Below are 13,538 nucleotides of genomic sequence, written 5' to 3'. Positions count from 1 at the left end.
CGGAAGAGGGTACTCACAAAGGGCGGGAATACATCCATTGGTGATGTCAAATCAAAAGCTATATCTGTTTAAAAAATGCGCTTTATCTGCACAAGAGTTGTGCACAGTGTATACTTGTTTATCTTAATGAGATGTGAAAATATTTGTTTGCATTCGGTCGCATGTCATGTTATACTATGCCATAGACTAAGACATCAAACTGAAGCCATGCTAAAGAAAACCTACGCCACAAATTATATCGTGAGTGGCCACGCCGCCGTTGATTAATCCCTTCTTACGAAATGCAGTATAACTGCGGTAAGATTGATATAGGTAAACTTTTCGCATAGTTGATATAACGTAAATTTTCCTGGCTTGAATAAACCTTGAATTATATCTACGACTTTTCATTATTTACAGACTTGAGCCAAGACAGCAAACGTTTCGGGGCAGAACTGTTTACCTAACCTGAGCCACCTTGAAAAATGGCCTCATTCAATTTTAAGCAAATTAGTTTAATAATCACATGACATTTCTTCTTGTTTAGTAATATTTATAAATCTTAGACTATTTCCAGTAAGAGTGCATTCTTAGATTCACTCCAACTAATTGCGCCATTAGTTCAACATTCGCAACTCTAAGAAAATCATTTTATTCCCAAGTACAGCGTAATGATAAGTAAATGCATAGCTATATGGTAAGAGATGGTACCGTATAGATTTCAACATCGAGAATAGTAGTGGAAAGTGAATTTCCTACTCATAAGCACCTCTATGGGAAGTGCACGAAGTTTATGAAATGTTTCAATTCAAAGCAATTACCAAAGATAATACTATACATTATCTTTGCAATGAGGTACTTACTCTCAACACCTCAAGTCAAGCGAGTATATATAGGAACAGGAACACGTCTGATTTGTATGAAACTTTCGATTTTAATTACCCACTTCAAACTGGAGAAGACTGGTTACATGATAGTAAAAATGGTGTTCCTTAAGATTGTCCGTTTTTGACTGCAAGCACAGACAATAGTATATGTTGTCTGTGCTGCAAGTAAACCACCAGGCGCCAGGTAAATATTGTTGTATGTTATATATTGAGCCACTTCCAAGATATGGTCGGTAAAGCAGGAACGTAATATATCGGCTCTTCACTTATGCCTGCCCGACTTTACGATGTAACTTGTAAGTTTATGTTACCTACTGAAAATAAAGTAATAAGTTTTGTGTAGGTAATTATTTATTGATTAATACATAAGTGCTTCCGAGACGTACAAACACAACATTGTATTAAAACACTTGCGAAAGCTAAGAAGCAATAGGTGCAGGTAGTGCCTAATATTCATATATTTTGGTGTCTACTATAAATAAACGGAAATATTAAGTGTTGGACTCGTTTTTATTTTATTCGCACCAACATATTTCAGTCAGGTGTAAAATTTTTAAACAATTTGGAAAATACTCCCATCCTTAACCGCTGAGGTGATCAAGATCTATAAGGAAGTTTCATATCAAAAATGGCTAGTGACATCGAGGGAACGACCAGTGGAAGAACCGTTCGCTTACAGCTAATCCCGAGGTTCCATTTATTCGTTGTCCATATCTTTGGAATTGGCATCATCAAGAGGCCAAACGAAAGCAGGAAATTTTGCTTTGTTCATTGTATGTGCGTTAGTTCTCAAAAATAAATAAGATTAAAATATTCATATCAGAAGTTATATACCTACACCTTTTTGCTCATCACTTTTGATTCAGTCGTCCAATTTTAAAAATTCTACACGTTTTGGATTATACAGGCCGAATTAACAAATAAAAAAAAGGTGTTTGCTGATCATTTCGGAGTACTCGTTTTTCGGTGAAACTGCAAGACTATTTTAAACAATGCTATAGTCTTGCCTATCAGTGGAAAAAATACTTATTTGAAATCGATCGGGAAATACTTACTCCTATGGCCTGTGGAATACAAAAATGACTAAATTTGGGCTAAATTAATAGGAAAAAGTGTATTCCCGAACTTGCCTACAATTTGGGCCGGAAAAATGAATTGTCTGAAATCGACTGGGAAAACACATTTTGGCCTGTAGAATCAATAACTTTCAGCAGTTTGAAGATTGGGACACCGGATCAAAAGTTACAGCCCCTTGAATTATTTTTCGAAATTGATTTTTTGCCTGTAACTTTTGATTCAGAGGTCCAATCGACAAAATACGAGACGTTTTGGAATCTACGAAGCTAAATTAATAGGAAAAAGTGTTTTCCCGAACATTTTCAAGATTGGGCTACTACAATAACTTTTGATGTAATCGTTCAATTTTGAAAACGTTTGACGTTTTGGATTCTATACAACATTCTTAGAAAACGTTGAACATTATTTTGTCGACAAAACGACCTTGCTATTTCACTGAAACGCAACAAATTTCAGGTCGATCAGAAAACCAATTTTCCCCTCAAAAAAAATTGTCTCAGATCTACCCGGAAAAACAATTTTCTTATAGAATGTGGCCTGTAGAATACATAATTTCAAACAGTTCCAAGATTGGGCTTCTAGATCAAAAATTACAGCCTTTTCAATTTTCTTTCGAATTTGGTTTCTTTTCTAGTCTATAACTTTTGATTAAGAAGTCTGATCGAAAAAGTACGAATTGTTTTGGATTCTACGCTCCAAAATTAATAAGAAAAAGTGTTTTCCCGAGAAATTTTGGTGCAGTCTATTTTTGGTTAAAAGGGAAGGTTGTACACTGCCTTTTTTTGAGCCCCTCGAAAAAAATTGTCTCAGATCGACCCGGAAAAACCATTTTCTTATAGAAGGTGGCCTGTAGAACCCAGAATTTCAAACAGTTCCAAGAATGGGCTTCTAAATCAAAAATTACAGTCTTTTGAATTTTCTTTCGAAATTGGTTTCTTATCTAGTCTATAACTTTTGATTGAGAAGTCTGATCGAAAAAGTACGAATTGTTTTGGATTCTACACTCCAAAATTAATAAGAAAAAGTGTTTTCCCGAGAAATTTTGGTGCAGTCTATTTTTGGTTAAAAGGGAAGGTTGTACACTGCCTTTTTTTGAGGCCCTCGAAAAAAATTGTCTCAGATCGACCCGGAAGAACAATTTTCTTATAGAAAGTGGCCTGTAGAATACACAATTTCAAACAGTTCCAAGATTGGGCTACTAGTTCAAAAGTTACAGCCTTTTGAATTTTCTTTCGAAATTGGTTTCTTTTCTAGTCTATAACTTTTGATAGAGAAGTCTGATCGAAAAAGTACGAATTGTTTTGGATTCTACACTCCAAAATTAATAAGAAAATGTGTTTTCCCAAGAAATTTTGGTGCAGTCTATTTTTGGTTAAAAAGGAAGGTTGTACACTGCTTTTTTTGAGCCCCTTGAAAGATATTGTCTCAGATCGACCCGGAAAAACAATTTTCTTATAGAATGTGGCCTGTAGAATACACAATTTCAAACAGTTCCAAGATTGGGCTACTAGTTCAAAATTACAAATTACAAATTACAAATATTTTATTGTCGATTATTTCCAAGAAATATTGACATCGTCATTTTCATTTGAATCACAACATTATGTATACATACAGGGTGATTCCTATAGTACCTGCCACCGTTTGGGAGCGTGTAGGTGGTGCGTAGGGGAGTATTTTGATATAGGACACTTGGGGTCGGAAATCTAAAATAAGGGTGCCAGAGCCAAATTTACCTTCTGGAATTTCGCGCCTGTAGGTAGGCAACCCAACCGGCCGGCGGTGCACACGGAGCGATCTCAGGCGGCGATGTGTGGCTGACACTTGATCAGAATTTTGTTTAACCCCACGAAATCCCGTCTGCAACGACGCGTATCAAGTGAATAAACACTATGGCAATAGTATAATAATAGTTGGCTAGATGTAGGAAGTGCATTGAGAACAACGGTGGCCACGTTGAACACTTGTAAACGTTAATGCTTTTGACTGTCGTTTTCCCTCCTTCCCTCCCATGTCGCTTCCTCGCGCTAACTCGCTCTGCATCGCTCCGCGCGAAACGTCGGTCGGTTGGGTTGCCTACATACAGGCGTGAAATTCCAGAAGATAAATTTGGTTCTGGCGCCCTTATTTTAGATTTCCGACCCCAAGTGTCCTATATCAAAATACTCCCCTAGGCACCCCCTATACGCTCCCAAACGGTGGCAGGTACTATAGGAATCACCCTGTATATGATATAAATAAGATTTGGACAAGAATGTAGATTAAAAAAACAAAAAACAAGGTACAAATATCACATATAAAAATCAAATATCACAGTTGAGAGCACGCCGTAACAAATTCCTGAAATGAATAAGGGCTGTTTTTGACTAGAAACTCTTTTAGATCACTTCTGAACTTTATAGTTTGCTGATTGGTTACTAAAGTTGCTGGTAATAAATTATATAGATAACTCCCTGCGTAGTTAGGAGATTTTTTGTAGAACTCATGCGTTGGCCTTTCGATGTGAAAATTATTCTTTGTTCTTGTGTTGTGTGTGTGAACCATGAAGTTCTTCAGAAGTGATTGTTTGATATTATGGGTGTGCACTAGTAGCTGTAAAATGTATATGCTTGTCACTGTAAGGATTTTTTTTGTTTTAAACACTGTTTTACAGGATTGACGGTAAGGAATATTGTACATTAGTCTTAAAATTCTTTTTTGTGCGATAAGAACCCTGTTAACTTGAGATGATTGGCCCCACACTATTATGTTATAATTGATGACCGAGTGCACGTTCGCGTAATACACGACTTTAAGTTGTTGCTCATTAAGTGTGTTTTTTAGGTTTAGTAGCATAAAAAACGCCTTGTTAAGTTTAGTACATATTAAGTTAATGTGATCCACAAATAACATATGGTTGTCGATAATTATACCTAGAAACTTAGATGATGTGGAGGTGCTTAGGTTTACCTTGTTGAACTTGAAAATAAAGTTATTGCTTTGGCGATGCTTCGTATGATGTTCAATAATAACAGTCTTATCGTAGTTAATGATGAGCCTGTTTTTATAACACCACTCGTCGAAATCTCTTAGCGTCCGCTTTACTTTAGATTCAACTCCTCCAATGCTCTCGCCACTGATCACTATGGTAGTGTCATCTGCATACATAAATACCTTCCCTTCATGTAGATGATGTGGGAGATCATTAACGTACAGTAAAAAAATCAAGGGGCCAATTACGCTCCCTTGGGGAGTACCATGTTTCAAGTACGATATGTCTGATTTGTGGTTCTCCAGCTTCACTCGCATATTTCGGTTTGTTAGGAAGGAAACCATCCATTTATTGATATTTCCTCTGAAACCTAGAGTTTCAAGTTTTTGTGATACAAAGGATACGTCTAGGGTGTCAAACGCACGAGAGAGATCGAAGAATATGGAGACTGTTATGTGGCCGCTATCCATTTTCTTTAAAATATACTGAACGTATTCTGCTGATGCCGTCTGTGTGCTGCGTCCTTTTCTGAACCCATGTTGAGCTTGAGAGTGGATGTTGTACTGTTCACAAAAGATGTTAATTCTGTCAGCCATTATGGTTACAGCCCTTTGAATTTTCTTTCGAAATTGGTTTCTTTTCTAGTCTATAACTTTTGATTGAGAAGTCTGATCGAAAAAGTACGAATTGTTTTGGATTCTACGCTCCAAAATTAATAAGAAAAAGTGTTTTCCCGAGAAATTTTGGTGCAGTCTATTTTTGGTTAAAAAGGAAGGCTGTAACACTGCCTTTTTTGAGGCCCTCGAAAAAAATTGTCTCAGATCGACCCGGAAAAACAATTTTCTTATAGAATGTGGCCTGTAGAATACACAATTTCAAACAGTTCCAAGATTGGGCAACTAGTTCAAAAGTTACAGCCCTTTGAATTTTCTTTCGAAATTGGTTTCTTTTCTAGTCTATAACTTTTGATTGAGAAGTCTGATCGAAAAAGTACGAATTGTTTTGGATTCTACACTCCAAAATTAATAAGAAAAAGTGTTTTCCCGAGAAATTTTGGTGCAGTCGATTTTTGGTTAAAAAGGACAGGCAGGTACACTGCCTTTTTTTGAGGTCCTCGAAAAAAATTGTCTCAGATCGACCCGGAAAATCAATTTTCTTATAGATTGTGGCCTGTAGAATCCATAATTTCAAACAGTTCCAAAATTGGGCTACTACTTCAAAAACTACTTTGCTCTTACTTAAATACTACGTACATGAACTCACTTAATAATCTTGCTACTCTCTTAATATTAATGAACATTCAAAGTTTAAATAATAAAGTTAGTGATCTCGAAATAATAACCAACCAATATAAGCCTTTATTAGTGTGTCTCACAGAAACATGGTTAGCAGAAAGTGAACTGAAAATGTGTAAACTCTTAAATTATAATATAATTAGTGCTTTTAGTAGACAAAATTCGCGGGGTGGTGGTTGCGCCATTTGGACACGTTCTGATGTTCAAGCATCGTTTATTGACGTTTCAACATACTGTTCTGAAAATGTATTAGAAATATGTGCGTGTAAAGGCTATTTTGGACACTTAAAATTTACTGTTCTAAATATTTATAGACCTCCTTCGGGTGATTACAACACGTTTTTACGCAATTTAAATGCCGCAATAGATCAACTATATTGTAACGGAAATGCTCCAGAATTCTCTGGAATTTTCTACGCGCGCGATAGTGGAAGTTGTAGGAACATTCGAGAATGTACTGGACTTACATTGCTTGCGTGTGTAAATGGTTGCGGACCGAACATCGAGTTAGTCTACTATCGAACGAGATCGAGCACGGAAATATAAATTGCGAAGTGTGTGTGATATAATAATCGATATAAATTGTACGGTTTTTATAGTGCTTTAGTTTTGTTTAATAAATATTGATATAAATCGAACCCGAATTTATAAATAACGTTACAATATGATCCTTGGGTTCCAATCCTTCTGGTAGGCGACTTCAACGTAAATTTTGGGAAAATCGGCGAAAAGTACAGGTCACTCAATGACCTATTGGTCTCGTTTAATTTACAAGAAATAGTACACACATACACCCGAGTAAGTAAGCACTCCAGTACGATATTGGATAACGTATGTACTAATGCATCCATTACATTAGAAACTAATGTTCAGGACACTTACCTCTCTGATCACCGACTTATAAGAATTTCATGTAACTTACAACAGTCTTCGCCCTCAAGAGCCAACATCATTTCAAAAAGATTCTTTTCGAAAAGTAACATGGAACGTTTTTTTTCATATTTGGAAAATGAAACGTGGAACGATATCTACTCCACGGATGACATAAATGAAAAGTTCTCAGTTTTCCTTTCCACATTTCAATTTTACGTCAATATGTGTTTTCCTCTAAAAAATTATCGATATAACTCCGAAACTAAACCCTGGTGCACAGAAGCAACTCGTGGCTCTAGTACTAAGCTCAATGACATGTATGTCTTACAAAGAAAATACCCCGAACTAAGGGATAAATATACATATCTATGAAGAAAGCACACCAAAACTTGATAAACAATGCTAAAAGAAATCATTACAGCTCAATCATACAGAACGCGCAAAACAAGAGCAAAGAAACCTGGAAGGTTTTGAACTCGATTAGTAACAAAAACAACCAAATTCCAAAAAACCTGGAACTAAAGGATGACCAAGGATCTGTGGTTACATCAGCTGCAAAGATTGCCAATTTGTTCAATAAACACTTTCATAACATACCGTTCAAGCTTCGGGAATCTATTCCACACGCAGATTTACCTACAAACCATCTTAAGATAAATCCTAATTCCATCTATTTATTGCCATTTACGGAAGAAGAGGTTCTAAACCTATTCAAGAAGCTGAATAGCAATAGCGCACCTGGACTTGATGATATATCCCCTAACTTATTAAAACATGTGAAACTCATCACCGAACTTACGTATTTAATTAACTGTTCTTTACGCACTGGAACATTTCCAAATTGCTTCAAGGCTGCAGTGGTGACTCCTATTTTCAAAAAAGGAGATGCTCTCAACACGTCGAATTACCGACCGATTACACTGACGTCCTGCGTAGGAAAAGTGCTAGAATATGCGATGAAAGAGAGGATAACTTCATTTCTCTCAAAGTATGATATAATATCAGAGGCAACACGGTTTTCGTGAGAAGCAGTCGACCACGACCGCTACTACTGAAATATATGAGAGTATTCTTCTCACTCTTGAAAGAAGACTTCGAATGGTAGGAGTTTTCTGTGACCTAAGCAAAGCCTTCGATTGTGTCGACCACAATATTCTAATACAGAAATTGGAGTGGATGGGAATAAGAGTGTCGCCCTTAAATGGTTCACATCATATTTGTCGAAGAGAACCCAGGTAGTCCGTATTTCAACTTGGTCAAATAAATTCAAGCAGCAAGTGCGATCAGAAAGCTTACCAATTGCAATTGGTGTTCCACAAGGGGCAGTTTTATCTCCTACTTTATTTAACGTTTATATAAACGATTTGGTAACTTATTTATCTAAGTACGCTGAAGTAACCATGTATGCAGATGACATCACCCTAATGGTTAGTAGCACCCGTAACGGCATAGAAAGGGACACCGATTTAGCTGTAAATCACGTCTACAAATGGCTTATTGCTAACAAGTTGTTCCTAAATAAAGATAAAACAAGATACACACTGTTTAGCATGTCTTCGGTTCAAAATAAAAATGCGGAAGTTGGAATCTCCATATCAAACTGTCCCATTCAAAATACAGAATCCTTGCAAATACTTGGAATGCTGTTCACCGAAAATTTAAAGTGGAAGACGCACATCTTGTCGCTTAACTCCAAACTTTCAAAAGCAATATTCAAAATTAGACAACTTAGAACTTTTTTAAATCCAGAAACCTTAATGTGTCTTTACTATGCTGAAATTGAATCCAGACTAAGATATGGCATCATCATCTGGGGTAGCAGTGGACAGATTCAAAGCACCCTGATTCTACAAAAACGCGCCATCCGATCCATCGCCAGAGCTTCACTGACAACTAGCTGTAGACCGCTATTCATTCAAATGAATATATTAACCGTCATATCTTTATATATTCTTGAAGCCGCAAGTTATGTACACAAGTTTAAATTTAAGTTGATCGACAAATACAACACAGTACACTCACACAACACAAGGTCCAATCACATCAAAATTCCACATCATAGATTAAACGTCACAGCCAACAGTCCTCTCTGCATGCCTATCAAAATATACAATCATCTTCCGAATACACAGAAACACCTACCCTATCATCTCTTTAAAAAAGCATTAAGAAAATATCTCGTTGATAAACCATACTATAATATACACGAATTGCTTTGGATTCTACGCACCAAAATTAATAAGAAAGGTATTTTCCCGAGAAATTTGCAGTCGATTTTTGGTAAAAAAGGAAGGTAAAACACTGCCTTTTTTTGAGGCACTCAAAAAAAATTGTCTCAGATCGACCCGGAAAAACAATTTTCTTATAGAATGTGGCCTGTAGAATCCATAATTTCAAACAGTTCGAAGATTGGGCTACTAGTTCAAAAGTTACAGCCCTTTGAATTTTCTTTCGAAATTGGTTTCTTTTCTAGTCTATAACTTTTGATTGAGAAGCATGGGCGCCGCCAGGAAATTTTGTAGGAGGGGGCAAGCTCACCATTAATATGGACGTGAGTGGAGGGGGTAGGGTATGCACTCAACTCAAGGTTACGTGCCAGTAACAAACTTATTGCGTTTCATTTTATTTAAACAAAAACATAACTCTTCTATTATCTGTTCCAAAGAGATCTATGCACTTCTCAAGTGAATACGCAACGCAAGGGAAACGATTACATGGCCCTTGCCCGTTGTGTTGCTTACGACAAGTGTTACCTTTTATTTTTCCCTTTTCCAAGGGGGGGGGGGCCAAGGCCCCTCCTTGCCCCTATGTAGCGGCGCCCATGTTGAGAAGTCTGATCGAAGAAATACGAATTGTTTTGGATTCTACACTCCAAAATTAATAAGAAAAAGTGTTTTCCTGAGAAATTTTGGTGCAGTCTATTTTTGGTTAAAAAGGAAGGTAAAACATTGCCTTTTTTTAGGCCCTCAAAAAAAATTGTCTCAGATCGACCCGGAAAATGATTTTTTTAAATATATTTTAACCTGTTGAATCCAAAACGACCAGAATTTTCAAGATTGGATCCCCGCATCAAAAGTTTTTTCCATATAGAACTTTTATGTAGTCGTCCGATCTTGAAAATTCTGGATGTTTCGGAGCCTACAGGACGAAGTTTATAAAAGATTCATTTCGGACAAGCCACTTTTCCCAACAGACAAGCTAGAGTATAGTTTTGCTATTTCACCGAAAATCGACAAATTTTGAATCGACCGGAAAATGACTTTTTCGTATAGATTGTTACCTGTAGAATCCAAAACCATCTTTTTCCAGATTGAACCACTACATCAAAAGTTATAGCCTTTTACTTTTTGGGAAAGCGGTTTTTCTGCCCAAAAGCAAATCAAAATCACTGTATATTTCTTTCAGTTGCCGAATTATTAGGATCGAATTGTTTCAGGTGCGTCACTCTTTATATAAGGATTATGTAGGCATGTGGTCAAGTAGCATCTGTTTGATCTAAATCGCAGTTACAATTTTATTTAGTCCTCAATGTAAATCATTTGCGAATAAATCGTCAATAATAGCGGTTGTGTGCGCTCCGCGCGTATGACATCTAAACGTCCAACGTGGATGGCACATCGAGAAGTTTTCACCTATTCTCTTCTTGCAAATAAATTAATGACAAATTGCTCTTATACGTAAACCAGAATTGTGGAAGGTCCAACACCACTTTGGAACGGAATACCCGGGTACGTCAAATGTTTCCACTTCCATTGCTTCTGATGGAATTTTTATGGATTCAATTCGTCGATTACCAACGCGATGTTGTCTTGGAACTTTACGGGAAAAAAGTGAGTTTTGATTTTATGATAATACCTAATTAATGCAATGGCATGGATTAGGTGGAGCATCGAGGAGTTTTCATCCAGGTTTACTTTTTGCAAATACGCTCAGACACGTAAATCTTAGTTTTGGAGGAGGAACTGTACTTTTAACATTTTCATCTCCTGCTAAAACCTCTGTGACGGAGTGATTGCGTCAGTCATTATCCTGGTCATTATTAAAAAAAAATTAAATTGACTTTTTAGTGCGCTCGTACCGTGAGCAATAAATTTCACCGAATACCTAAATTAAACAATAAATTGGTTTCAAATTTGTGCTTAGAGGTAAGATGGGGATCGTGTTATTGAGCCGTATTTTTTAAAGTTCAGTATGCAATGTAGGTTGTGGGTGGTCCAACCCTCAAAGTGCTCCTTAAAATAACTTGTTTTCATACCGTCCAATCAATATCTATAAAAGCACTTTTGTGTGAGTTATTGAGTGAAGGTATACCTAACAGTTTTACATTTTAGTATGTCACTCGTTGGACGCCGCTACTAGAGCAGCCAGGTGAAGCCACGTCCTCACCACGCGTTCCATACATTTTGTGTTGGAGATATGGTAATATTGGCCTGCAAGATCTTCGTCACTATTTCTTGTGAGTACCTTACAAATTATAATATTGGCAACATACTCTCATCCTTGCCTAATGAGAAACATTTTCTTACTTTCAAAATATTTATTCTCTGCGGTTTGGTTTTTGCCTTTTTTAAAAACATAGTATCACTGAACTTTCGTTTCAATGTAAAGTGCTAAGGAATAAGGATGAAGTCATCCGGTTGTACCCGTAGTACCAGAAATGACATAAGACAATAACACGTCTTTGCAATCAAAAGCGTCTTTGGTACCCAGTATAATTATAACAGAATAGTGGCGAAGGGTGTAAAACCAAAGATTTACAAAAACAAGACAATGTGGGAAATTTTTTAACTTTTTTCGTTTCTATTCTAATCTATATCCACTTCGTTGAAATCAGAGCTGGATCGAGCTCTTACAAATAGTAATCGCTTACGAATTATTTTTCAGCTATAAAAAACTTCTTTAATTTTCCATTAAAAAAGAACCTCTATTCTAGAGCTTTTTTTTAAGTATAGTTTCAGCATTCTTCATGCTACTTGAAAACGATAAACGAAGTTCCTTGCAATATCATGTAGAAAGAGCGCGCAATTACATACTAAAAAGGGTTTACAATTGCAAAAATGCTTGCGATAACAGAAGAGTTGCAATTAATCTGAAAGAAAGCTTTGAGTTCTTTTTCAAAGTAATTGCACCACGATTATCTAGTACCTACTACTTTGGACAAGTTCTCGGAATGCACCAGTCACCAGAAAATTTAGAAGAGAAAAATGCGCTACAGTTATTCCAACGAATGCATATAATTTAATACTTCAAGTTTTTCAACTTTAATATTAGGTATCCAAGGTGGAAATTTTGTCAAACGGACAATGTATTTTGCATTAATATGAAAATTCCAGAAAATTTAAAGTCGGGTGTAATTGGAAGCTATATTAAAAAAAACAATAAAACCGATTTCAAAAAATAGAAACTTTTAACAACAATCTTATGCAGCATGGAATTTCTTATATCGTAAAATTATATCAAACGAATGCTGAATGTAATTTTCAACTTTTACTACTACTTCTTTCCATACCAATGAAACGTACTATAGGCCAGTCAAGTAGGTAAGACAAAAAAAGGCAAACATCGAAAAAAATGAAGCAAATCTGATTGTTATGTTGTTAGGATGCCTGAGAGTAGTGTCAACCAAGTTTTCAACTTCCAAAGATCTGTGCTAGCTGAGCGGTGGTCGAAAATCCTCCATTTTTTCGACTTTTTTCAATTTTCATTCGCGCTAAGATACTGGCGTGGGCAAGTATAGTTTGAATGGGGTGGAGTGTTATTTTGATTTTCAAAATTTTCGACGATTCGCAGAGTTAGGCGCAGAACCCGTAGAAATTAATAGTGCGTTTGTTATTTTTTTTTTGGAACACTCCCCGATCCCTGATATATTGCATAGATTTTATTTTTTGTTTTATTGCTAAATGCCCCATAGTTTTTTTAACTATTTGAAAAAAGGGGTGTGTATTTTTTAGTATGTGTGGTAAACAAAAAATGTTGACAATTGTATTTAATTGTAATTTAATCTTTTGGGTCACGTAGGAAAGTTATTGAGCTAGCCGTATGTCTATAAAAACTACGAGACATCAATAAAATTAATTGAACACCGATTAAAATTAACATACCTAAATAAAATTCAGATTTTTTTAAACGAAGGGCTTATACAAAGTTTATAAAATTTTCGTTTTAACCTGCAGATTTTATTCGAAAGGTCAAATCTAAAAAGAACAGATTTTTCCCGTTCGTATTCGTACCAGTAATTTTTCGATAGAAGAAGTTGTCAAAATTTTCAAGACTGACCACTAATTAAAAAGTTTCTAGGTGAAAATCGGTTCTTTCGTCAATCACTTTTAATGTAATTGCCCAATCTCTAAAATTCTTGACGTTTTGGAAAGTTTTTTCGCCGATATTGTTGAACTGAACATTTTTCGACAAAATTACCCTTGCTATTTCGTTGAAAATCGACAAATTTTAGGTCGA

This window comes from Photinus pyralis, unplaced genomic scaffold (assembly GCF_008802855.1).
Source record: "Photinus pyralis isolate 1611_PpyrPB1 unplaced genomic scaffold, Ppyr1.3 Ppyr1.4_LG3a, whole genome shotgun sequence".
In the NCBI taxonomy this organism is placed as follows: Eukaryota; Metazoa; Arthropoda; class Insecta; order Coleoptera; family Lampyridae; genus Photinus; species Photinus pyralis.
The sequence above is the reverse complement of the archived record's forward strand: the minus strand, read 5'-3'. Positions refer to the sequence as shown.